Below are 25,031 nucleotides of genomic sequence, written 5' to 3' on the forward strand. Positions count from 1 at the left end.
AGATTATATTTACTTTTTTAATTGTCAGGGCTATGGTTGGCTTCGTTCTAGTGCAGGTCCTGATGTTGATGGTGTTCTGTTGGTGGTTGTCATGGGTGAGTGATGGAGCATCGGTGAATGGAGGTGGTGGTTATCCGAGGAGGGATAAACCGGTTCGGGTGCGTGGGAGGTGATTGGGGTAATAGATTGTACTACATGGTCACGTGGGATAGGGTTTTGGTGAGTTTTTTTTGGGTTTTTTTGTCAAACACAACCTTTAAAATAAAAAAAAATCAAACATGACGTTTAAAAAAAAGTTTGTGAAACACAACCTTGAATATTTTTTTTTTTGTCAAACACAACATTTAGGACTTAGGACTCGGCATTTTGGCCAGAGCTTGACCACTTGCAATGGCGTGACTTTCAGTCGATGTTTGAGATACCAAACGAAGTCGGTTTGAGTTTATTTGACTCGTTGGAAAGGTGTGAGTACAAGCTTTCCAAGGGTTGTCAACAAGATGGTCAAAAGTGGCCATATGTGGAGGTTATTTGTATGCAAAGTCAGCCTGGTCACAAAGGATTCCTGTAAGTAAAAGTAGGATTTTTTCGTGGGTCAAATCACTCCCCTCAAACCACCACTTAAAACCAAGAACCACCACAAACAACACAATTACGACCTAATTTGCAGTCCTCTCTACCTACATAATAAAATTTTAGACCAAACAAAGCATCATAGCCCAATTAAAAGACCCACAAAAATCCCCCGACCACCCGCTGTAAACCCATAATTACAGCAATCATATCTGACCAGCATTACTTTACACACCAATCGACCCACTTAAGGCCACCTTTCACCACTGTGTTGACAACCCTTGGAAAGCTTGTACTCCCACCTTTCCAACGAGTCCAAGAACCCCTCAAATCGACTTTGTTTGATATCTTAAACATCGATTGAAAGTCACCCCATTTCAAGTTGTCATCAAGTTGTCGGAATTCGGGCGATAAGTCGTATTTGACAAATAAATTTTATTAAAGGTTGTGTTCGACAAACTTTTTTTTTAATGGACGTGTTTGGAAATTTTGTTTTTTTAAAAGTTATGTTTGACAAAAAAAAAAAATTTGTGAAATTTTAAGGAGTTTGCGTGAAATGGAAGAGGTAAAATAGTAACTATACACTAGAATGAGAAAAATAAGTAGCACAAAAATTAATATTCTAAAACAATTGATGATACAATGATAATCAAGATTAAAAAAAAATTCAGTAATTATATTACAATGGTCAAAACACTTTAATCTTAAAATAAAATATAAAATCATTACCCAAAAGCAGATCTGGTAAAACGGGTCAACGAGTCGGGTTCGGGTCAGGTTCATTTGGGTCGGGTCAGTTTGGGTTTCTCATTGATTTCGGGTTAACTCGGGTCGGGGCGGGTTATTTCGGGTTTCGGGTCTGTTTCGGGTTTGTTGTCGGGTCAGTTCCGGGTCAAGCGGGTCGGGTTGTTTTGGGTCGGGTCATTTTCGGGTCAATGAATAATAGAGAAATTATCATTTCAAGTTTTTTCGGTTCAATTAGAGTTATATTTTGTCGGGTTATTTTCGGGTTTGGTGATTTCGGATCGAGTCATTTTCGGGTAAGGCCAATTCAGGTCAAGAAAGCTCGGGTCATATTCGGTTCGGGTTGGGTCGATTCGGGTTTTCGGGTCACATTCGGGTGATGTAGTTCGGGTCACTTCGGGTTTCGGGTCAGCTTTTTCAGGTGGGGTTAATCGGATCGGGTTTCTTTTGCCAGATCTACTCAAAAGTCTCTAGGTATAAAATAGGGTGGAGTTGTAGGGCAGAATTCTGGACTACATGAAAACTCCTCCTTAAATTGTTCATTTTCCCTTGTTTGGATTGAGGGTAATAGGAGGGGAATGAATAGGGGAGTAATATGTGAGGTGTATTTTCCATGTTTGGTATGCGGGTAATTATTCACCTCCTGGAATTATTACCCTTGTGAAGGAGTAATACATTACCCACCCTCCCTCCTGGGTAATGATTAAGGGAGTAAAAGATGTACTCAGTAATCATTACTCTTATGTCAAACATATCATCAAGGAACTCATTACCCCACTAATTAATTTCCTCAGTAATTATCGCCCAATAAAACTTACCCCCTTAATAATTCCATGGATTCCAGGCAAGCCCTAGTCTAAATCAAAGGAGTATAAAATAATTATTCAAAAGTCTCTAGGTATTAAATAGGGTGGAGTTGTACGGGGAGAATTCTGGAGTAGATGAAAACCCTCCCATAAGGTCACTTTAGAGTAGAATGACTAGCCCATTTGATTTTGTCAAGAAGCGTTTGTTGGTTTGCAATAGGCCGATGTGGTACCGGAAATAGTCAGTAATCAAAATAGAGGTTAAGTAGGGGACCAAAAATGGGGTGTCCATGTCTTTCCTGCCTGTACTAGATGACTCTTGGGCCTTAACTAAGGCGCATCAACATGTCCACAACTCCTCCATATCTGCTCTTCTTTTCTCATCTCTTCTTTCTAATTCACCGCTTCTCCAACGCTTCCTTGCGATCTAGGTTACCCACTCACCCTTGTATGTAAAGTTTAAATCATAACTATGCTACGGTGTCGTGGTAGGTGTCGTGGTAGTTGTAACTTGTAAGTAGACATGATAAACAAGTCAATCAGGTCGGGTTCAGGTCAATTTTGGGTTGATACGAGTTAGGGTCGAGTCATTTCAGTTCCAGGTCATTTTCATGGATAATAATAGTCAGTTTGTAACAATAAACATTCAGATCAGGTATATTAGTCCGGTCTATTCGGGTTCGGGTTAAATTCGGGTCTTGCATTCGGGTGCTGGGTCGGGTCATTCTGGTCCAATCAATTTTACCAGGTCTACTTGTAAGTACCTTTGTTTTAAAAGCACGGTCGTCTTACGTATATGAGAGACCTACTTCATATGTTAAAGTTGAGGCCTGGAGACGGTTATTAGGCAATTAGGATAAGTGTAAACTATTTACCGGACATAGGGAGTATTATATATATATTAGGATATTAGGCCTATTAGGGTTAGGTTACAAGATATGGCGGCTACCATATAGGGTTTAGAGTATTGTGATTTATTATATATATCCTCGGTGTATTCCGATGCAATGATCACAAATTAATTATACAACTATCGTTTATGTTCTTCTCCCTCCTTGTGAATCTTAACATGGTATCAGAGACCAAGGTTAAAGACTTGAGTATGATGATTAACTGGGCCATTGTGTGCCAGCTGGAGCCGAGACTTTATGTACCTCTTATTTGGCCCAGTTTGAGCTTGATTGCAGTAGGAGAAAATTCCATCCGTTGATGGCTCCGGTCTGATTTAAAAGCGGGCCTCACATGTGTGGGGGAGTGTGAAGATCCCATATTATCCCACATGTGAGTGCCCGAAGGAGAAAGAGAGATTGTACCACTTTATAACCAAATGGACTACTCCTCCTATAGCCAATTGGTTTTAGGATGAAACCTCTCTTGTGTTGTTAAGTGGTCAGTCTCTCCTCCATTCGGGTAAGGCTCAGGCACATTGGCATGATTTAACATGGTATCAGAGCCTCAAGCTTTTGAGGCCTAAATAAATTCCGTTGCCCTGTCGGTGGGTTAATTAATTACGACGCCTAGCGGCGGGATTTCGTTCAAAATCTTTTTAATTTCTTCTATAAAAAATCTAATTTCCCAAAAAAAAAATACCGAAATAAACTTCTACGTCAAATTGATCTTTATGCTATCTTCTTTGAAAACTGATTAATAGTCTTCAATTTCCCGTTCAAGGTGGTTCAGATCTAGTTAGAGTTCGAAAAACTTAGCGTTCTCCAAACTTTAAAATTAACGGATAATATTCTATTTTACTGAAATTTGTTTAGGTCCAATTAGTGTTCCTAACAAATTATTTGATATTCGACAAGTTCGGAAAACTTAACGTTCTTGTTCGAAGAAATTTTCTGACGAGTTTATACTCGTTTATCTTGCCAACCTTGCGTAAATGAAGAAGGAAAAGTTGACGAAGAATTATTTTTCTTATGTTTTTCTTGTATTTTTCCAAGCGTAAAGTTCGTACTACGTACTGCCTTTACGATTGCGGGAGGGTATTAGGATATTAGGCCCATTAAGGTTAGGTTACAAGATATAACGGCTACCATATAAAGTTTAGAGTATTGTGATTTATTATATATATCCTCCTTGTATTCCAATCAGTGATCACAAATTAATAATACAACTATCCTTTATGTTCTTCTCCCTCAATATAGTTATAAATATTTTTACCTGTTGTCAGAAAACACCAATGAAAAATTTCAAGAAAATAATACTCCCTCCAATTCTATGTATTCTTCCCCTTGTTTATGGGCACGAGAATTAAGAAGAGTAATAAAATAAGAGTAAAAAGTTGGGTGGGGTTTGGTGATTGGAGAGAGGGATGAATAATTATGAGTTAAATAAGGAATGGTGGGGCCAAACCTTTAAGAAAAGTAATAAAATATGAGTAAAAGTGTTGGGTGGGGTTTGGTGATAGAAGAGAGAAATAAATAAAATAAGAGTAAAAGTTTCCAAAATAAGAAAGGGGAAGAAAACCTGAATAATCCGTTTTAGGAAATAGGGAAGAATATATAGAATAGGAGGGAGTACTAGCTAGAAGAGGAAATGATGAGTTAATGACCATATTATAGATGAATTGAGACGTGAGAGACTGTGAGAGTATATACTAGGGATGCGGTGGCCTATCGCTGCGTAAACTCAGTCAAAAGTAAAAGCTGATCATAACGATATTCACGTATTGGACAGTAAAAAGGTAGATACATATAGTAAAAAACATGATCATACAATAACAAAATGAAATTTGGGCCGTTATTTTCAACCAAAGATACATGGTCCCGTGAAAGTGGCAGTGCATTAATGCATTTTAGAATTATATTCCAGCAAAAACAAGTGGTAACACATGTGATGGTTTTAAGTAGGGTAAATATGATTTATATAACCAAAGGATGGTGCAAATTGTATCATATGATCATGATATGCCCGTCCATCTCTTTTGAGGATTGTGGTAAGGTGAATTATTGCAACCCAAGATTTGATTTATTTGATCATTTTGCCCCATTTATGAGATTGTGACTGCCTGCACCATATACTTTGTCATAGATCTTAAAGATCATCATGGAAAAAATATCTTGGATGGTAACTATTCCCTCCCATCCAAACCAAAGGTAACACTTCAATATAATACTCCTCACATATATTGGAGAAGTGTTACCTTTGGTTTGGATGAGAGAAAGTATATTATATTGAGAGTATTACATACTAACGATTATTAACACTCTGTTTGGTAAAATTAACTTCAAAGCTAGCTGAAATTTGAAACGATGCTTGAAAACTGAAAATTTAACTAAAAGCTGAAAAGGAAGTTAATAGCTGATAAATTAGCTAAAAATTTAAAACTAATAAGGTAGGTGATTATATAAAAATTGTTTGGTAAAATAGCTGAAAATGTAGCTAATTTTTGGTAAAATGACATAAATAAACATAATAAGCACTTAATATTATAAATTGGGAGGTTTACTTTATTCCTAGCAATGGCTAAGAAGTAATCTAGTTCTCATCCTATTTTACATAAAAATAGTTCAAATTCACATAATAATAATAATAGTTCAGCATCTAATAATAATAATAGTTGTTGTTTGGGTATATTTACCGCTTTTTAGTTGAGGGTGAGTTAAAGTAGGCTTATTCTATGTGATTTATCGTATGATTGTATGATGTGTATGCGAAGAGAATAAATGCAAATAAGAAAGAGACACAAGGTTTGGTGACGCGGAAAAACCCTAAAGGGAAACAACCGCAGGGGAGACGGACATCCCACCAAATATTTCACTAGCGATTAACTTGATTAGGTCATGAATATAATTAGTCTTAGGCGGCCAATTGCTAATGAGATTATGAGGTTTTTAGCGTTGAATGTAGAATGAATCTCTCCTTGATGCCCTTCCTTCCTTTTATAGTGATTAACCCTATTAGGGTTGCTTATATTACTCATCAAGATACCAATCCTGGGCCGCCTAACCCATATACTTTACTTCTGCTTCCCATGGGCCTGCTACCCGTGAACTGTTTGTCTCCTGAGCTCCTCCTTCTCCCACTTTGTCTATTTCTGGTTGCAGAACATGGACGATAGGGATGTTTCATAGCTCTGTTGGTTTGAACGCTGCCCCCAGGTTTGCTAGTGCGTCATCTTCCACGTTTTGGTCCCGGGGAACTTCCTCTATCTTGAAATTTCTGAACTTTGGGGTCAGGCTCTTGGTCATTTTCAGATAAGCCACCATCTTTGAATCCTTGGCTGCATTCACATGATTAACTCTTAGTAGAGAATCACTGTATACCTGGATGTTCTTGATTTTAAGGTCTAGTACCAGCTGTAGGCTGAGTATCAATGCTTCATATTCTTCTTCATTGTCGGTGGCCTTAAATTGGCAACGGACAATCTGAACTATTAAGTCTCCGCCTAGGGATCTCAATACTAGACCAACTCATGCGTCTCTCATGTTTGAGGCCCCATCTGCATTCAGAGTCCATAAGTCATTCCTACCATCCTCTTCTAAGATCATGATGTCCTTTTATTCCTTGGCTTGGATAGCAGGACTGAAATCAAATACAAAATCTGCCAAGGCTTATGACTTAATGGTTGTGCGTGGCTCGAACAGTCCGTCGTACCACTTAAGTGTACTGACCATATTGCCATTCTACCTGACAATTCTTATTTACTCATAATAGCTTTCAAGTGATAGTTAGTCACCACGTGTATACTATGAGATTCAAAGTAAGGGCGCAACTTATATGAGGCAGTTACAAGTTCAAGGACCAATGTTTACAAGGAAGTGTACCTGACTTCGGCTGGGAGCAGACTTTTACTTACGTAGTAGACTGGATGTTGCGTCTTATCCTGCTCCCTAACCAAGATTGCGTTTATCGCAACTTTCGTGACTGATAGGTACGGGAACCGGGATTCACCTGGCTCCGGTTTTGCTAGTAGCAGTGATCTGCTAAGGTAGCTTTTCAAATCTTGAAATGCCTTCTTGTCTTTTTCTGTCCACTTAAACTTTTTTACTCTTTCTCAGTATGTCATATAATAGTCTACATCTGTCTGAGGATCTGGACACAAATCTACTTAACGCTTCTACCTTGTCTGCTAGACGTTGGACGTCCTTTGGGCTTCGAGGTGATGCTAGCTGGAGTACCACCTTGATTTGTTCCGTGCTGACTTCTATTCCCCTCTGCGTGACTATGTACCCTAGGAATTTACCTGATGAAACTCCAAAGGTGCACTTAGATGGGTTTAGCTTCATCCTATATTCCCTAAGGGTGTTGAAGGTGTCTGCTAGGTGACTCATGTGCATGCTCGTTTGCTTGGATTTGACCATCATATCGTCAATATATACCTCCATTGTCTTCCCAATCTAGCATTTGAACATTTTATTGACCATTCTTTGATAGGTAGATCTTGCATTCTTCAAACCAAAGGGCATTACATTGTAATAGTATATTCCTCGCTCAGACATTAATGTTGTCTTTTCTTGGTCAGCTGGGTCCATCTTGATTTGGTTGTAACCGCTCCATGCATCCAAGAACGTTAGTATTTTGTGCCCTGATGTGGCGTCTACCATAAAGTCGATGTGTCGCAAAGGGAACAGATCATTAGGGCATGCCTTGTTTAGATATGTAAAGACCACGCAAACTCTTCATTTGCCATTCTTCTTGGGCACTATTGCTACGCCCAACAACTCGTCAGGGTACATGACTTTCCTGATCTTCCATGCTGCCAGTAAATTATCTACCTCTAGATTGATAACCTCATTTCTTTTTGCGGCAAATTTCCTGCTTCTTTGTTGTACCGGGCTCTAGGCTGGGTCCACACTAAGCTTATGTGTGATGATGGTTGGGTCTATGCCTATCATATCATCGTGGGACTAGGCAAAGCAATCCATAATCTTTTCTAAAAATGTTACTAGATATTGGCGGAAAATACCTAAGCATTATGAGCTTATGTATACCACCCTATCTGGGTGCAGTTCATCCAAACTAATCTGATCTAGCTCCACTGGAGTTGGCTCCACGTATACACCATGGATGAACTGGTTCTTTAATTGTTTTGCGGGCGGGTTGGCTGTACATTTCAGAGCCTGTTTATAACATCCCCTGGCTTCCTCTTGGTTCCCTCGAATTTCAATTACCCCCCAAGGTGTTGAGAATTTCATACACTGGTGGTAGGTGGACGGTACTGCTCTCATCTGGTGCAACTACGACTTTCCCAAAATAACGTTGTACGTTAAGGGACCATTGATGATCAGGTACCTCACTTTCTTATTGATACCCCCAGCGTATGTAGGGATGCACAGTTCTCCATGGGAATGGACTGTTTCCCCGCTGAATCCCACCAGCGGGACTGCTTTCTTCTGAAGGTCCTTCTCGGTAAAACCCATTCCCTTCAATGTTTCCAGCATGATAAGATTTACTGAGCTCCCTGTATCTACCATGACTTTTACCACAGTGCAGTTCCCTACAAACGGTGTTATCATGAGTGCATCATGGTGGTGCTCCTCAGTGTCATGAGCATCTACCTCGTCAAATTTAACGGTTAGCAGGTCCTCATGACCTCCTATGGTCTCTGGCCTGTTTCCCTTTATTTCTACGGTATGTCGCTTTGCAGTCAAATATGTTAGAACACAGACATCTGAGCCTCATATTATCACGTTTATAGTTCTGGTGCACACTAGGGGTGCTAAAGGCAGAGTCTGTCTTGTTGAGCTAACATTATCCTTCTTGCCCCCACGTGATAGCAAGTGGTCTAGATTCCCATGATTATATTGCACAATCACCTCTATCCTAAGGGTAATGCAGTCCTGTGTTATGCCCTATAACACGGTGGAACTCACACTTCTTGCTGGCATCTTTTCTGAAGGCCTAGCCCTCGACAGGTGGCCTGGGCCCTTTGACTTTGTCCCCCCGAGTCCTTTAGAGCTTGGAGTAGCCCATGCATCTCTGTGGAGAATCCATATTCTTCTATCTTTGTTGGAAGCTTCTGATCGATTTTGTAGTCTCCGGAGACTCTTGCAATTGTTCTATTATATGCTTTGGACGTCTCCTCTTTCTTGCCTGGTGTATCCTTCCTAGTATTCCTTTCAACTCCTGGGATCTTCCAAATAGATCTGACATCCTCTTTATATCTCATGGCAGATTCCACCATTGCTTGCACGTCTTTAAATGTATAGCATGGGTGCCTGAATAGGTCTTTGTATAAGTCAGAATCTTGGTGGAGCCCTCGGCATAATGCTTCTATTTCTTTAGGAACGTCGCATTTTGTATCGCCAACTTCTCTCTATTGAACCTGTTTATGTAGTCCCTCGTGGTCTCATCGAATCCCTGCACCATTCTGTACAAGTCACTGATTTTCTTTACTAGCTTCCTGATGTTATAAAATTACTGTGTGAAAGCGTTAACCAGCTCAGCGAATGAAACTATGGGCTTTTGGCCAAGTTTAAAAACTATTGTTGGGTGGCGCCTGATATCGTTGAGCCAAGTCCCTTGAACATGCATGCTTCCTTCGGAGGTCCTACAGCCGTTATTACCATCATCTTCTGTTTGAACTGGCTTATTTAATCAAAGGGGTCTGCAATCCTATCGTAGAGCGTTATTGTTGGTGCATTAAATCCTTTGGGGACCGTTGTTAACGCAATTTGGTCATTGAATGGGGGAATTCACATAGCTATCTAGGATTGTCGTTTTCATGGGAGTGGGAATGTAATACCCCCATATATCAAGGTGCCTTACCAAGGACCACCCCAGCATATAAAGGTGTTACCATCTCGGTTACCCGAGGTAAGTAGATCAAATAAACAATACATAACGCTTATTAAGTATTGTTTACAAACTAACACAACGCGATAAGGATTACAACATAAAAAAATGAGAGAACTAATAAGTATGAGTGACAACAACAACTAGTTAGACAGCGTGATGACTCTATTCCCTTTCCTTGTCATGCAAGCATCGTATCAAGCAGCACCTGCTAAACTTACTGCTCACCATCCCCGAATGGATCACCACAGTTTTGAAAACATAAAACGGGGTCAGTTCACTGAGTAATTAAGATAAGTAAATCACAAAGACAATCAATTCTGTAGATACCCAGTATCTGTACCTTCCAAAAACCACCCGATGATGATCGGACTATAACGTGTTTTTGATATGCGTGCGTGGATTGGTTATACATGAGACGATTTAATTCAATACTCGGATATGAAAAATGATTTCATAAATGGTTTTCCAACTTCATTTGAATTAAAATAACACTATTTAGAGTTAAAACTGTCTTCAGACCCAAAACCGACTCAGAAACGCGCAACTCGAGTCAACCTGAGTCGTCTCTAGTCAAACCGAGTCTTGAATGTCAAAAACAATACCATGAATGTCTTTATCATGTCATTTCAATTAAAATGACCCTAATTAGAGTCAAAACCGACACCGGGTCAAAAACCGACTCCAAATTCAAATCCCGACTCACACGGGTCAAACCCGAGTCAAGCACACAAAACACCTACCTCAAGTAACACCCAAAATCATCTTATTAGTTACTCATATTGTTACACAACATCCTATTTGATTACCACAAATCAAAACAATCAAATAATAGATAGGGGAAAGGCCACGTCCAAATTAAAAAGGACAGGGCACTCCATTGCATAGCTGGCATTCTCGCGCCTAAAGGGGCTATCTGCTTAGCCTCTAAGCAAATTCAACCGACCTACCATCCCACATTTCTCTATAAATACACACCATCACACACCATAATATTCACGCGAGCGTCCGCCCCTTCACCTCTCCCTTAAACTTCTAAACTCGACTTCTTAATTCACAAAATCGACACGTGTTTTCGACCTACCGATCGAAAACACAAGCCTTACACATTTTGTTTGGTACCGTCGCCGTGCATTCGACCGACCCTTCGACCAACTCAACATTAATCAACATGTTTTTCAATAACATATTTTCAACATCTTTTCAAAACAAAATCCTTTTTTAAGGCACCTTTTAAACTTCTTTGACCGCGGTTAGTCACAACGAGAAAACCGTCTCTAAAGTCGTCTACTTCGCAAACATCAATACACGTAAGTTTGAGGGTATAAATATCTCATTTATTTCATGTCTTTACTGTTTTTATGAGTTCATAAGCATGAACAATGCATAACACGATTCAAATATAGGTTAGATGAGCTAAAACTGAGTTTTGGCCCGAGACAGAAGCCCCTTGCTGTGCAAAGAGGCTCGCGCCTCAATGGGTTGTCCAGGTTAGACTCAAACATGTTTGAGTTCGTCTTTCCTTCGACACTTTCTTTTATTTTTGACTTTCTTTCTATTACGGTTTTTACCAAAAAAAATCATTTTTATGACAAATATTTTGACCATTACCCAAATCATCCTTGGTTCCATATACCATGACGGTTTATTCCGTGACTCGATGATATTATTTGGTTAATTACATTTTAATGGGTATTTTAAAACCCTTTTCCTTTATTTACCATTTTCCTCACTTATTTACATTTATAAGCATATTAGTCATAATTTATAATTATCCTTGGTTCTTTATACCATGTCGGTTTAATCAGAGTGCGATGATAAATATCGACTAAATAAAATTAAATGAACTTAACATAATTAGTTAAAATCAAACATTTTCTTTTCACTTTTATTTTATTTCATTTTCATCTTTGCCTTGACCATATCATACGTTATCCTTGGTTAAAATAAATACCATGTTAATTTAATTCGAGTATGGTGATAAAGCGGTTAAGCACAAACATTTACATTTTTATTTATAAACTATACTTTTCAAACTTTCAAATCCGACAACGAATATTACTAACACAATAGTAATTATCCCGAGTCAAGAAAATCATACTTGCAAATCATTCATCACAAATACGGTTTTAAATAACCTTTTTAACAACCTTTTAAAATGGTTTTAAACAACCTTTTTGCAACCAGGGGACGCCTCTTGGTTCGGCTCATGACTCGCGCCCCAAGGCCTCCTGTTTTCATCTTTTATAAACCTGGACAGACATTATTGCCTCGCCGTGTGGCTCGCGCCCCAAAGGGTATGCCTGGCACTGGTTTGTTCGTTTTAGCATTTGTCTAGGACGATCCCAATTACGGTTAATCCGAATACGTGACAGATCAGATTGACAAGTTTACATTTTCCTACACTTTGTCATTCGACACCCTTTTTCAAATAAATGGATCGTGTTAAGCATCATAACCCGAATTTGGTAAATGGATGTTTAATTTCCGTTTTCACATGCAAATCAATCTAAATCCAACTCGACATCAATTACTTCATATTTGGATCAACAAACCGACTTAGGAAATTCTCACGTTAGGTTAAACTTTCTGATGTGCATCCATGCATTTAAACCGTTTTATCAATTGTTGCACTTAAACAACCACGATCGATCAATAGAGGCCACTAACGCGGACGGGATTGGGTGTCCGATTAAAGGGCTTCCCAATATGTACCCTCACCCTTTACTCAGAACCTTTAGATAGTGGATGGCCTTATCCAGGGCGCACGGGAGTCATTTTAGGCATAAAATGCTAAAAGGGGGACGAGTCCTTACCTTTAGTACCTATATCAAGCACCGTTTTTTTGCCTTGATTGACCTAGGTATAAAGCGGATTCGAACGGGTACCAAGCATCCCACAAATGCTTGGTGGCGACTCCGAACATCTCAAACATCGTTTCGAGACCTTTGCCGAGACGAAACCGACCGATCTAAAATGATCCGGTCGAAAGCATTTCTACGCCTCCAAACTTGGCTTTCCGACCGCTATACGTCCACAGATTAGCTTGGCGTGTAGGTCGCCTACGTCCACGGATCGGCGGTGGCCCATGTACGCGTAACGTATGGCCCATGTCAACAACAATACAATCCGATGTAGAACCATTCTCCAAATTCCATTAGTATCCAGTAACCGACTAAACATCTAAGTGTGTAGCCCTGCCAGATTACCCATCGTAACAGAGAATCCTTACCGCCAATGGAGGACCTCTGCCTTGCCCACCTAAGCCCCGTTCATCGTAACGAGCAATAACCCATGTCCATTAATGTGCACATACCTCTTGTGACGAGAACCACAAGGGACAAATCAAGGGCGTGAAGCCATTCCCGATGATGACTCCACTCAGCCGAGGGTGCACCTCTCAAACATAGACAAACAACAACCAATACAACAACCAAGAAAGACAATTCCAATTATAATACCAATCATGCCAATACCATAATCAAATCGTCTTAAATCAATTAAACATGCAACTGAGTAGGGAGATCCAACCTTTTCGCTATTCCATGAAAGTGCGTCCATTAACCAAGCCACGCAAGACTCCATGACGAACCCTTAAGACGTAAACTGGTGTCGACGATAGAGACAACCCGACTCGATGACTTCATGCACAAACCATCTCCTTTCTTGGGTTAGTGTCCAAGACTGTGTGAGAATTATAGGGTGATAAGGGGCATTGGGAGAGTGAGAAATTAGGTTTAGAATGAGAAAAGAACTGTCAAAAAGTGAACTATATTTTAGACTCCGTGTTTTATAATAACGCGTTGATTGACGAGGTACTCGATGAAGTATAGACATACTCGAACGAGTACGCCTTACTCGGTCGAGTATCTTAACTCCTCGGTCGAGTAACACATTACGTTGATCAACTGATCTCTCCCGTATCCAAGGCTCTCCTTTGGTCAATAGGCGGGTCAACGGGTCCTTAAACAGGGAGGGTATTACAGTCTTCCCCCCCCCTAAAAGAAACTCTGTCCCCGAAGTTCGTCCCGCACTTTCGAAAACAACACGACAAGGCAACTCAAGGGATCACCTAGTACTCATGCGAAAAGGAAAACCACAACCACGTAAACTTATGACTTATACACGACCAAGTTATTATCATTACATAACATGATTTCGACGATCACGAAGTCACTATGCTATCCCTATATGCAAACCGTCAAACTACTTGAAATACAAAGTTGATGTAGTAGATTAGTTTAAGTTATGAAGCGAAGGTTTAAAGACTCAAAAGTTAAAACATTAAGGAAGTTTTGCTAACTTTGTCATATCTTTTGTCGCGATGTTATCTACCTCTCTTAAAAGGAACTTCGTCCTCAAAGTTCACCTCAACCATAAAACGAGGTATGCATATATGTAAAGACAATAATCATGGAACACATACTACATTTTTAATAATTAAAAGCATATATGAGACATAAATATGACAACCACGATCATGCAATTTAGGAATAAATTAACGCGCAGTCAACAAGTTAGGAGAGTTGCACGCGACACATGACACCAACAAGCATGATTTGATTATCATGCTATTAACCACATGAATGCTCACACCACTTCTGAAACCGGGACTCACAATTGCTTGAACCTTGCCTAAGAATTGTTTAAGATGATTGAGGGAAGTTTAGTACGTAGTTAGGGATTATAAAAGTGATTAGAAAATGTCGAACTCATCTTTTATACCCTCCAATCATTTTAATCAAAACCGCGTAAATAACCCTTATCAGACCGAACACTCAGCCGAGTACCCAACCATACTTGACCGAGTACACAGTACTCAACCAAATACCACCACTACTCGGTCGAGTGTCACTAGATCAGTAGCCTAATCAGAACACCCAACTGAAGTACTCGGTCGAGTGTACCTTACTCGACCTAGTACCCTATGACCAGAATTTTGTAGTATTACAGTCTTCTCTCTTTAAAACAAACTTCGTCCCCAGAGTTAAAACCTACCCTACACAACCCAAACTTCCCTCATCCACTCACAACCAAACTCACGAGCCAAGGTCAAACATCTATACTTAACCCCCACAATTTCAACTTATTAACATCATATAACATTCCATACACTTTTATGAAATTTTATGTGATTAATTTTCAAGAAAAAAAGCATCATTAATCTCCACTTGATAGCTACTGTAACACCCACATTTACCAATATAACACCCCAGCTATCCGGCCAAGATAATTGGAGCGTTGCAATCTCGGTTTCCCGAGGTAGTGTTTCAAAACTTCAATAAAAGAACATTTAATAAATAAATGTAATGTTTAGTGAATTACATAGACTTAAACAAATGAATAAAAGTACAACTCATGACAACTATACTCTCTAGCCAACTATACTGTCCTCGTGACTCATCAAGCTCATCGCATCTCCCGCGTACTATCCTAACAATCTTTACCTAACCTGCTCCCCATATGACCAAAGGATATCATATGGATCGACAGAGGCCACCCCAAAAGAGACAGGTGACAATTACACACAAACACAAACATCAGTGTCAATAAACAAATAAAAGGTGACACGGCTCAAGTGTGAACATGCAACAAGACTACTAATTTGAATGACATAACACCAAATGAGCACCACCACGGTACCGGGCCACGCCCAGGCATACCGACAACCACACTGGTACCGAGACATGCCCAGACATACAGAAAATCACAAATAGGTACCGGGACATGCCTAGACGTACCGGGTCCGGAAGCCAGTCGGATCCCCTGCAAGACGTCGTGTCTCAACCACACGAGTCCCTCCGTAACTCAAGCAATTAATGTGCACATCCCTCTTGGAGTGGGAAGCTCCAAGAGCGACTTAAGCGTAAGACGGTCTCCCAACCGTCTTACGTCTCCAAAACAATCAACAACAATAACATATCCTCCACACACACACACAAATACAACCAATACATGAATTATAACCCAACATACCATAATCATCCTCTTAATGATGCAATTAACCACTAAACATGTTATAATGTAAATACCCTAATTCATGTGAGACTAATTACAATATAAACAACACCACATTATTAAAACCGAATAGGATTAACCTACCTTTTAGCATTCTTCACAAGAAAATCCGTAACCACCAAGAATCTATATCATAAAACCGTCTCGTTCTACATAATTTCATAACAACTATCACAAAATATCCTACAACAACTAGTACTACTAATTAACCCTTCATTATTACCCATTAATTACTCCTAATATTAATTAAAACACTAATTAACAACACTCATTAAAAAACCCACAAATTCTAGGGTTTAGTCTTAAAACAAAGTATCCAAATTAAAGAGAAAAAGATAGTATAAGACTCACCAACTGACAAGGAACAAGAATAGGTGAATGAATCTTCCAAAATCTTCACTCTTTGTTGTAGATCTAGTATTTAGAGAAGGAGGGATTGTAGAGAGAGGTGGGAGGGGTTTAAAGAGAATGAGTTAGGGTTTAGAAATGGAGAAAATCAGAAAATAGGGTATATATATCAAAGCCCATCAAAGAAAGACCATGTGAAACTTAGCGGGTCCCATGATACTCGGTCAAGTGATATGTTCACTCGGTCGAGTGACACCGCACTCGATCGAGTGAACCACTCAATCGGCCGAGTGACAGCCGGCAGAACAAATCTCAACCCTACACAGGTCTACTCGGTCGAGTACACCAACACACTCGGCCGAGTGACTCCCACTCGACCGAGTGTCGCACAGAGTAACTATAGAAATTCGGGTTATTACATTTTTCCTCCTAAAAAGGAAATTCGTCGTCGAAGTTCACCTCGCTCTCTCCTTATCTCAAATCTCCTTAAGTTTCACCACCGACTCTCATGTACTATCTCGCAACTCACATGTCTATCAACCGTATACGCTCTTTCTAACATCATACTCATCCCAAGGTTCTTCACTCCATTATCATTACTTTCTCACATTCCGTACTTTCTCTTTCCTTAATTTCGAAATTGTTACATTCACTCCCCCTAAAAGGGAACTTCGTCCCAAAATTCAACTATCAAACCTCATAGCGTGCTCTTATACGGTCATTACCGAGTTCCTCAAATGACTATATTCTAGGTTCAACACTCTCTCCTACCCATTGACAATCCGTTATCAAGCCTCATGAAGTTATAATTTCAATGATCTAATCCCCCCATCTACAAGCTTCCCAAAAGTCAAGTGTCAGGTCAAACCCACGGTTTCAATCTAAGTCCTATAAACAACTCCCAATTCATGTTGGTTATATGTAAGCATATCTATCACAGGTATAATTGATTATTACTACGTATCTATATCATGTGAATCCTCATGCTTTCACATGTATGCACATCAAAACACCGATTATGTGAATTTTAGGAAACAATCAATTAATGCGAAGTTTATTGTCAATTAACTCGACACAATTAACATTCCCAATTCCGGACATCATGCCACACATATACCGCATCAAATCCACCATGTGATCACACATGGGCTTCCATATCCGTTCTCATCCATCGTCACCCCTTCCGCTTATACGGAAGACCACAGTCACTATAATGCAAAGACCACTATGCGACACATAACTTGCATGTTTCATCTTACTTTTACACAATAAAACAAAATCACGTCGATTAACACATATCCAACAAGATTATCACCTCATTTGTCATCCAATTACTCATGTTAACTCACAATTTCCATTTATTTGCAACATGCCACTCAATATGATCAAATGTAAACAATTCTCAAGATCTCATCCATATGGGGTCAACATATTTATCCGAGACAGACCAACAAATATAAATCACGAAAATAATGGTATACACCCCATACTAGGTCGAGTATTGACAAAACAAGGATCAAAGCATGCCACTCGGTCGAGTACAGGAGGCCAGTCGGCCGAGTATGCGACCACTCGGTCGAGTGTATGGTACACTCGGTCGAGTGTCACCTGGGGCAGGATGTTTTCATTCTCTAACTCGTTCCCAAGCTTTCCTATTTCATCACTCAATTAGGCACTACAACTAGATCACGATGTACACCGTGGGTGTTTGACGATTGGGAGGCAACTTCACAAACAACATCTATACTACCTCTCATAGGACAAACTTTCACCAACTACTTCAGACGTCATGCATGCATACTTAAATCAAACGGTTACGCTACATAAAACCAATGATCAAGTACCTCAACAACATGATTTAATTCTCAAACAGTATATGCCATACTCTTACTCTCATGACCGCGAAAACCAAGCTTGGTAATACTAAATCCACAACTTTATCTCACAAATAACATTTCCCCAAAACTAGACTTTAAAAGGGCAATCTATCTTCTCTATGTCTCACAAAATAACATCCCCCGAAAAGCCCAACATCGGCATAATAATATGATCATCACTTACCATATCACACATGTACACTAACTTTTAAATAGTTTCGCCATACATTTCTTACTACGGCCTTTACTAGACATAGTGCACCCTCAATTCTCCTTGGTCACCTCAAATTCAACCTAATATCTTCTTATATTCCTATTTCATAAATCTTTGATATCATCTATCAATTCTCGTAAATCCTTGAATTTAATTTACATATTCTCACAATTATGAACAACCCAAATTATAACTTTATTCTAACCATAGATACCTCAATTGCTTTCTCACTATTCCACCATTCAATCTCATTTATTTATCAACTCAATATTTCCAAGTCATGTTCAACCACAATATCCCTCAACATACAACCCAACCTCACTCACTATAAATAAGTTCAATCAATCAGCAAAGGTTAGACCTAGATCACACATCAGTCATTATCCTGTTGTCCACAAGGTCATCTCATATAATCAACTCACTCACTCACAACTTTGTATGGGCTAACTCATTTTCCTAGTGTTTCCAAATTCCCAACTTGATGTTTATACATAATTCCACAATTCAACCTTTCACCTGAATCCCCTAAATGCATGGATACCTTTAGGCAATGAGGCACACACTCACATACTACTCATTTCCGTTCAATGTTCTTTTACCCATAATGCTTATAATACTACTTAACCAACATTCAATGTTTAACCCAATAATATTCATTCCATGACTTACCACTCATAACCTTATACATATACCTCTCTACTTGGCTCAAATCACCATTACTTACTCAATTTTTCCTCAATTCCAGTAAAACACTTGTTTTCCATTCAGAATCCTCAAGATGTCACACTCACTCATCGCACATTATTAGCATTTTGCTCTTTATCCTAATGAGCTCATCGATTCACTCCCCTCTCACATCCCCTCAATCACAAGTCTATACGTCCTCACTTATCAAAATCATGCAATCCGCAAGGTAAACTAAGAATTGATCCATATATAAGTAAAACAACACATTATTAACAATATCGTAAGCGTTTTGGCACAATAAAACTGGGTATTAAGCACAAAATCAAAATTTGGGCATCAACACTATAAATATTCAAAAATTTGAGACAAGATTTCTAATTTAAGACCACACACAAAACCATTAACAAATATTGAAGCACTATGAGACAATTAAGTCATGTTTTAAATACAAGGATGCAAATTTCGACATGTACATAAGAATTTCGAAATTTTGGGGTAAAATTTTAGTACAAGGTCTGAGATGTAAGGTAAGATTTAACATCACTAACAAATATTAGGGTCTCTTAACACCATTAAATCAAGATTTACACATGAAAAACTCAAAGTTTAGGCAAAAATTTAAGGCAAAGTTATCGATGTAAGACAACACATAGTATTATTAACAAAATTGAAGTCTTATTACTCATTCAAGTTAAGAAAACTTTAAAACAAAGTCGTAAACTTTTAAGGTCATGCCTAACATCATTAACAACATGTGAATCTTTTTGACATAACTAGATAAAGAATGGGGTACAAAATGCAAAACTCCCAGATTATTGCAACACAATATTATATTAACAAGGACTAAGAACCAAGAGATAATTATGCCACATTTGAGAGCAAAATCAATTTTTTTCATTTTAAGGTGAAATTTCAAAGATTTTGGACAACAATTTGAAAATGAAATCTTGTTTCAAAATGATACATGCCATTACTCCCAAGTATGGTAGCCTCCTTTGTTAATTAAACTAAGTTTCAAACGCAAACAAATCAAAGTTTAAGAGTAAACCTTAAAGTTTCAAAGTTTTCAAGACAAAATTTGAAATATACGACAAAATTAGCAATAACAACTAAACTTTGGTCCTTGCTAAATCATTAACCAAGCAATAAATACAAAATCAAATTATCGACTCAAGAACATATACTTTCAAGTTCATAGAAAAAAATTGGGTAAAATTCAACATGAAAACCTCATATTTCACATCATAAATGACGAAAAAGGTGATTAATGTCATGAATTAACAAAACATGGAATTAATCGACAAATTTGAAGGGAATAACGTAGATTTAAGCACAATCAAATTGGAAAGATACGGGGAAGAAAAACGTCACTCACATGGTGAAACTAGTCAAATTCAGGGACTAAAATAGAGTAAAACTTGAGTTCAAGCAACAAACAATCAACAATGGTGTTTACAAGCAAAATGATCTTAAATGAAAGAATAAAGAGATAAAATAAGGCAATAATGTAATTTTTTTTCTTGCGAAATTCACAACCCAGACAGTCGCACTCGGTCGAATGCCGAGTCCACTCGGTCGAGTGCCTTCTCCACTCGGTCGAGTGACTCACTTCCAGAAATTTTTAATTTTATGGAAATTGGTCCACTCGGTCGAGTGGTAGGGTTCACTCGGTCGAGTGACTGGTACTCGGTCGAGTACTAGCTCGTACTCGGCTGGGTGCCTCTCATATGGTTTGCAATTCCCGACTCACAAACATTACTTTTATACTAACGACTAATCTACTCATCAATCATTACTAAGCACATTCTAACACGTAATAAGCATTCATCAAAGCACATTATACATATGAATACTTACATCCAATTTTCACACGATAGATGCACCACATTATAAATAACGATATCATGCAAAACCTATTGACTTGTTATAGTAAACACGTAATCACACGACATTTCACATATCATCATGGGTCGAATAGACCCATATATAAGGCAAGGAGCTAAATTATAATCACAACTACATGTAATCAAGCAACATTTCATTTCAGTAAATAAGTCATGCAAGATGCTAAGTAGAATTCACATAACGCATACATCATGCAACACGCACTTCGCGTTTTCCGACTCATAACCACCACGTAGTGACCAACCGAAACAATAGGACCTAGTTTTTAAACGAGGGATCCTTCTCACCCAAAACTGACCCCCTATTGAACTCAAGTCGGGTTCATTTTATTAGACACATCTAGGTTCATTTTAGTTCATTGGTTTAGGTTCAAAAATCGTCGCTCTGATACCACTTTGTAACATCCCAACTATCCGGCCAAGATAATTAGAGCTTTATTATCCCGGTTTCCCGGGGTAGTGTTTCAAAACTTCAATAAAAGAATATTTTATAAATAAATATAATGTTTAGTGAATTACATAAACATAAACAAATGAATAAAAGTACAACTCATGACAACTATACTCTCTAGCTAACTCTACCGGTCTCGTGACTCATCAAGCTCGTCCCGTCTCCCGCGTAATATCCAAACAATTTGTACCTAACCTGCTCCCCATATGACCAAAGGATATCATATGGATCGACAGAGGCCACCCCAAAAGAGACAAGTGACAATTACACAGAAACACAAACGTCAATTTCAATACACAAATAAAAGGTGACACGACTCAAGTGTGAACATGCAACATGACTACTAATGTGAATGACATAACATCAAATCACCACCACCACGGTACCGGGCCACGCCCAGGCATACTGACAACCACACTGGTACCGGGACATGCCCAGATATACTGATAACCACAAATAGGTACCGGGACACGCCCAGACGTACCGGGTCCGGAAGCCAACCGGATCTCCTTCTATACGTCGTGTCTCAACCACGCGAGTCCCTCTGTAAATCAAGCCATTAATGTGCACATCCCTCATGGAGTGGGAAGCTCCAAGAGGCGATTTAAGTGTAAGACGGTCTCCCAACCGTCTTACGTCTCTAAAACAATCAACAACAACAACATATCCTCCACACACACAAATACAACCAATACATGAATTATAACCCAACATACCATAATCATCCTCTTAATGATGCAATTAACCACTAAACATGTTATAATGCAAATGCGCTAATTCATGTGAGACTAATTACAACATAAACAACACCACATTATTGAAACCGAGTAGGATTAACCTACCTTTTAGCATTCTTCACAAGCAAATTCGAAACCACCAAGAATCTATATCATAAAACCGTCTCGTTCTACATAATTCCATTACAACTATCATAAAAATCCTACAACAACTAGTACTACTAATTAATCCTTCATTATTACCCATTAATTACTCCTAATACTAATTAAAACACTAATTAACAACACCCGTTAAAACTCCCCAAATTCTAGGGTTTATTCTTAAAACGAATTATCCAAATTAAAGGGAAAAAGGTAGTATAAGACTCACCAAGTGACAAGGAACAAGAATAGGTGAATGAATCTTCCAAAATCTTCACCCTTTGTTGTAAATCTAGGATTTAGAGGAGGGATTGTAGAGAGAGGTGGGAGGAGTTTAGAGAGAAGGAGTTAGAGTTTAGAAATGGGGAAAATCAGAAAATAAGGTATATATATCAAAGCCCATCAAAGCAAGCCCACGTAAATCTCAGCGGTTCCCGTGACACTCGGTCGAGTGATATGTTCACTCGGTCGAGTGACACCGCACTCGGTTGAATGAACCACTCACTAGGCCGAGTGACAGCCAGTAGAACAAGTCTCAACCCTACACAGGTCTACCCGGTAGGGTAGACCAACACACTCGGTGATACGTGCATATTCTTTACACTTTATTTGCAGTTTTGGCACGTATTTCCATGCATAATTGTTATCTTAAGGCTATTATTTCTCCCGAAACGGTTTACTTTGCATTTTTCTATGATTTATTGTAGGAATGAGTGGAAGTAGGCTAAATCAGGCCTAAATCGTCCTCCGGAGGCAACTTTTGGGAAGCTTTGAAGAAGGGAGCTCGGATTTAACCACCTCGGGATGCGTGCCTGGAGTAAAGAGCTGATTTGAAGAGAGAAAGAAGTCACTACACAGCTCAGCCCGGTCGATCGATCATCTTTGCCACGATCGATCGACCAATGAAGTACAAAGCAGACGCCATCGTTTCGAAGTGACGATCGATCGACCATGATGACCGATCGATCGACCGATCATGAAATGATATTGATTTTTCGTTTTAGACTTTTAAAAGCCCAATTTGTAATTAACTTTTGGGCATCTTTTATCAGTAGAACGCAGCAATTATTAGGTTATGCTTTTTCATTATTGAAGAACTCAGTTTTTAGATCTAGTTTTGGAGACGGAAAACCTCGAATTTGATTACGTTGTTCATCATTTCATTTAGTAAGTTTTATGCAAATTCCTTCTTCTTTTAATTCTTGTTATTTCAATTCTTGTTTTACCAATTTAATTCCAGCAATTCATCTCTTGTCTTTTGTTTTTTATTCAATTTCAATTATGTCGGTCTTGCTCTTTGTCTTTAATTTAGCAATTGTCGTAGTTGTAATCATGCGTAGCTAATTTTATTGATTGGGAACGAGGTGAGCCATGGCGTAAATTAGGATTATTTGGTTAGCATGAATTCTTCCATATCGATCTTTTTGTCTTTTGATAAACCCTTTTACTAGATCGAAAGGCTTGTTCATATTCCCTGAGACCGTTTTATTAGACTTTTGCTACCTTATTGACTTGACCTTAGCCATGGTGAACCGAAGTTCCCGATCTTCTGTTTTATCTTGTTGAGAAATTCTTATTTTAGAAACTAGTCAAATTAGTCAACCAATTTCAAACCCCCCATTAATTGTTACTTTTATAGACTGAAATAAGCAAATAGAATTGATCTTGTCTCTCTGTGGTTCGACCCTTACTATCACTAGCTATAGTTTTAGTTTTGAATTATAAATTTAATTTTGATACAAAACGACGGTATCAAATTTTGGCGCCGTTGCCGGGGAGACGGTGTAATTCTGTTTGCTTTATTTTTAGTTTATTTTTCTTGTCTCAAGGAACTTTGGTTCCTTGAGGCCGTTGCTTACCTTTGCTTCTAGTTTTGCTTTTGCACAGTTAGAAGACAGGTTTTTGAGAGGAAGGCTTGAGTACTCTCAGTTCTGCGAATATGGCTACAATATATGATAATCTTCAGCCAAAGGAACACCATCTTCCAAAGGGGCACCAGTTACCTACCCCTACTACGGGTAACTTTGAATTTTGTTCCTCTTATATCGATTTAGTGGAGCGAAATCAGTTTGCTGGTCTACCAGATGAGGACCCCTTGAAGCATATGGAAATTTTCACAGACTACTGTTGTTCCATACCTATACCAGCTGGGGTGACTCAGGATGAAGTAAAGGGGTTGATGTTCTTATACTCCTTGAAGGACTCGGCGCGAGATTGGTACCGCTACCTTGATAGGGTAGCAGCTGGAGTCACGGACTGGACATCTCTAGCATTAGCCTTCTATAAGAAGTACTTCCCGCTTTCAAAGACTGATGCCTTGAGGAGTAAAATTACAAATTTCCAGCAAGAAGCTGATGAGGGCTTTTGTGAAGCATGGGGACGTTTCAAAGGTTTGGTCCGAGCTGTCCCTCACCATGGCTTCCAGCAGTGGTATCTTTGAAACTTATTCTACAATGCTTTATATGATGATTACAAGGTCATCCTGGACGTAGCTGCAAATGGTAGGTTCCAAAACAATACCGGTCAGAATAGAGGTTGGAACACTATTGAGGAGATGGTGGTCCATAGAGCTGAGTTTGGGACCTCACGTGGAAATTCACGAAAGCAAAGTGATGAAATGAATACCGTTGTGACACTCATTACTTCTATTACTGCCCGTCTTGAGAGGCTCGAGGCGTCTGAAGCTTCCAAGGAAAGAGTTGAAATTCCTGTCCATAATTCAGATGAGACCGCGGAGTTGAGATAAATGGTCCAAACTCTTTTGATTCAAGTGGCGAATATGGAAGCAGCCGGG

General features: G+C 39.0%; 1 non-coding gene across 1 annotated transcript; it reads right to left on the reverse strand.

Moving 5' to 3' along the window:
- Positions 1–24,549: 24,549 nt before the first annotated feature.
- On the reverse strand, positions 24,550–24,658 carry LOC141644516 (small nucleolar RNA R71). The gene has a single exon (XR_012544131.1). It is a non-coding gene; the product is annotated as a small nucleolar RNA R71 (small nucleolar RNA).
- Positions 24,659–25,031: the final 373 nt, after the last annotated feature.

The sequence above is a fragment of the Silene latifolia genome, chromosome 2 (genome assembly GCF_048544455.1).
Source record: "Silene latifolia isolate original U9 population chromosome 2, ASM4854445v1, whole genome shotgun sequence".
Classification (NCBI taxonomy): domain Eukaryota; kingdom Viridiplantae; phylum Streptophyta; class Magnoliopsida; order Caryophyllales; family Caryophyllaceae; genus Silene; species Silene latifolia.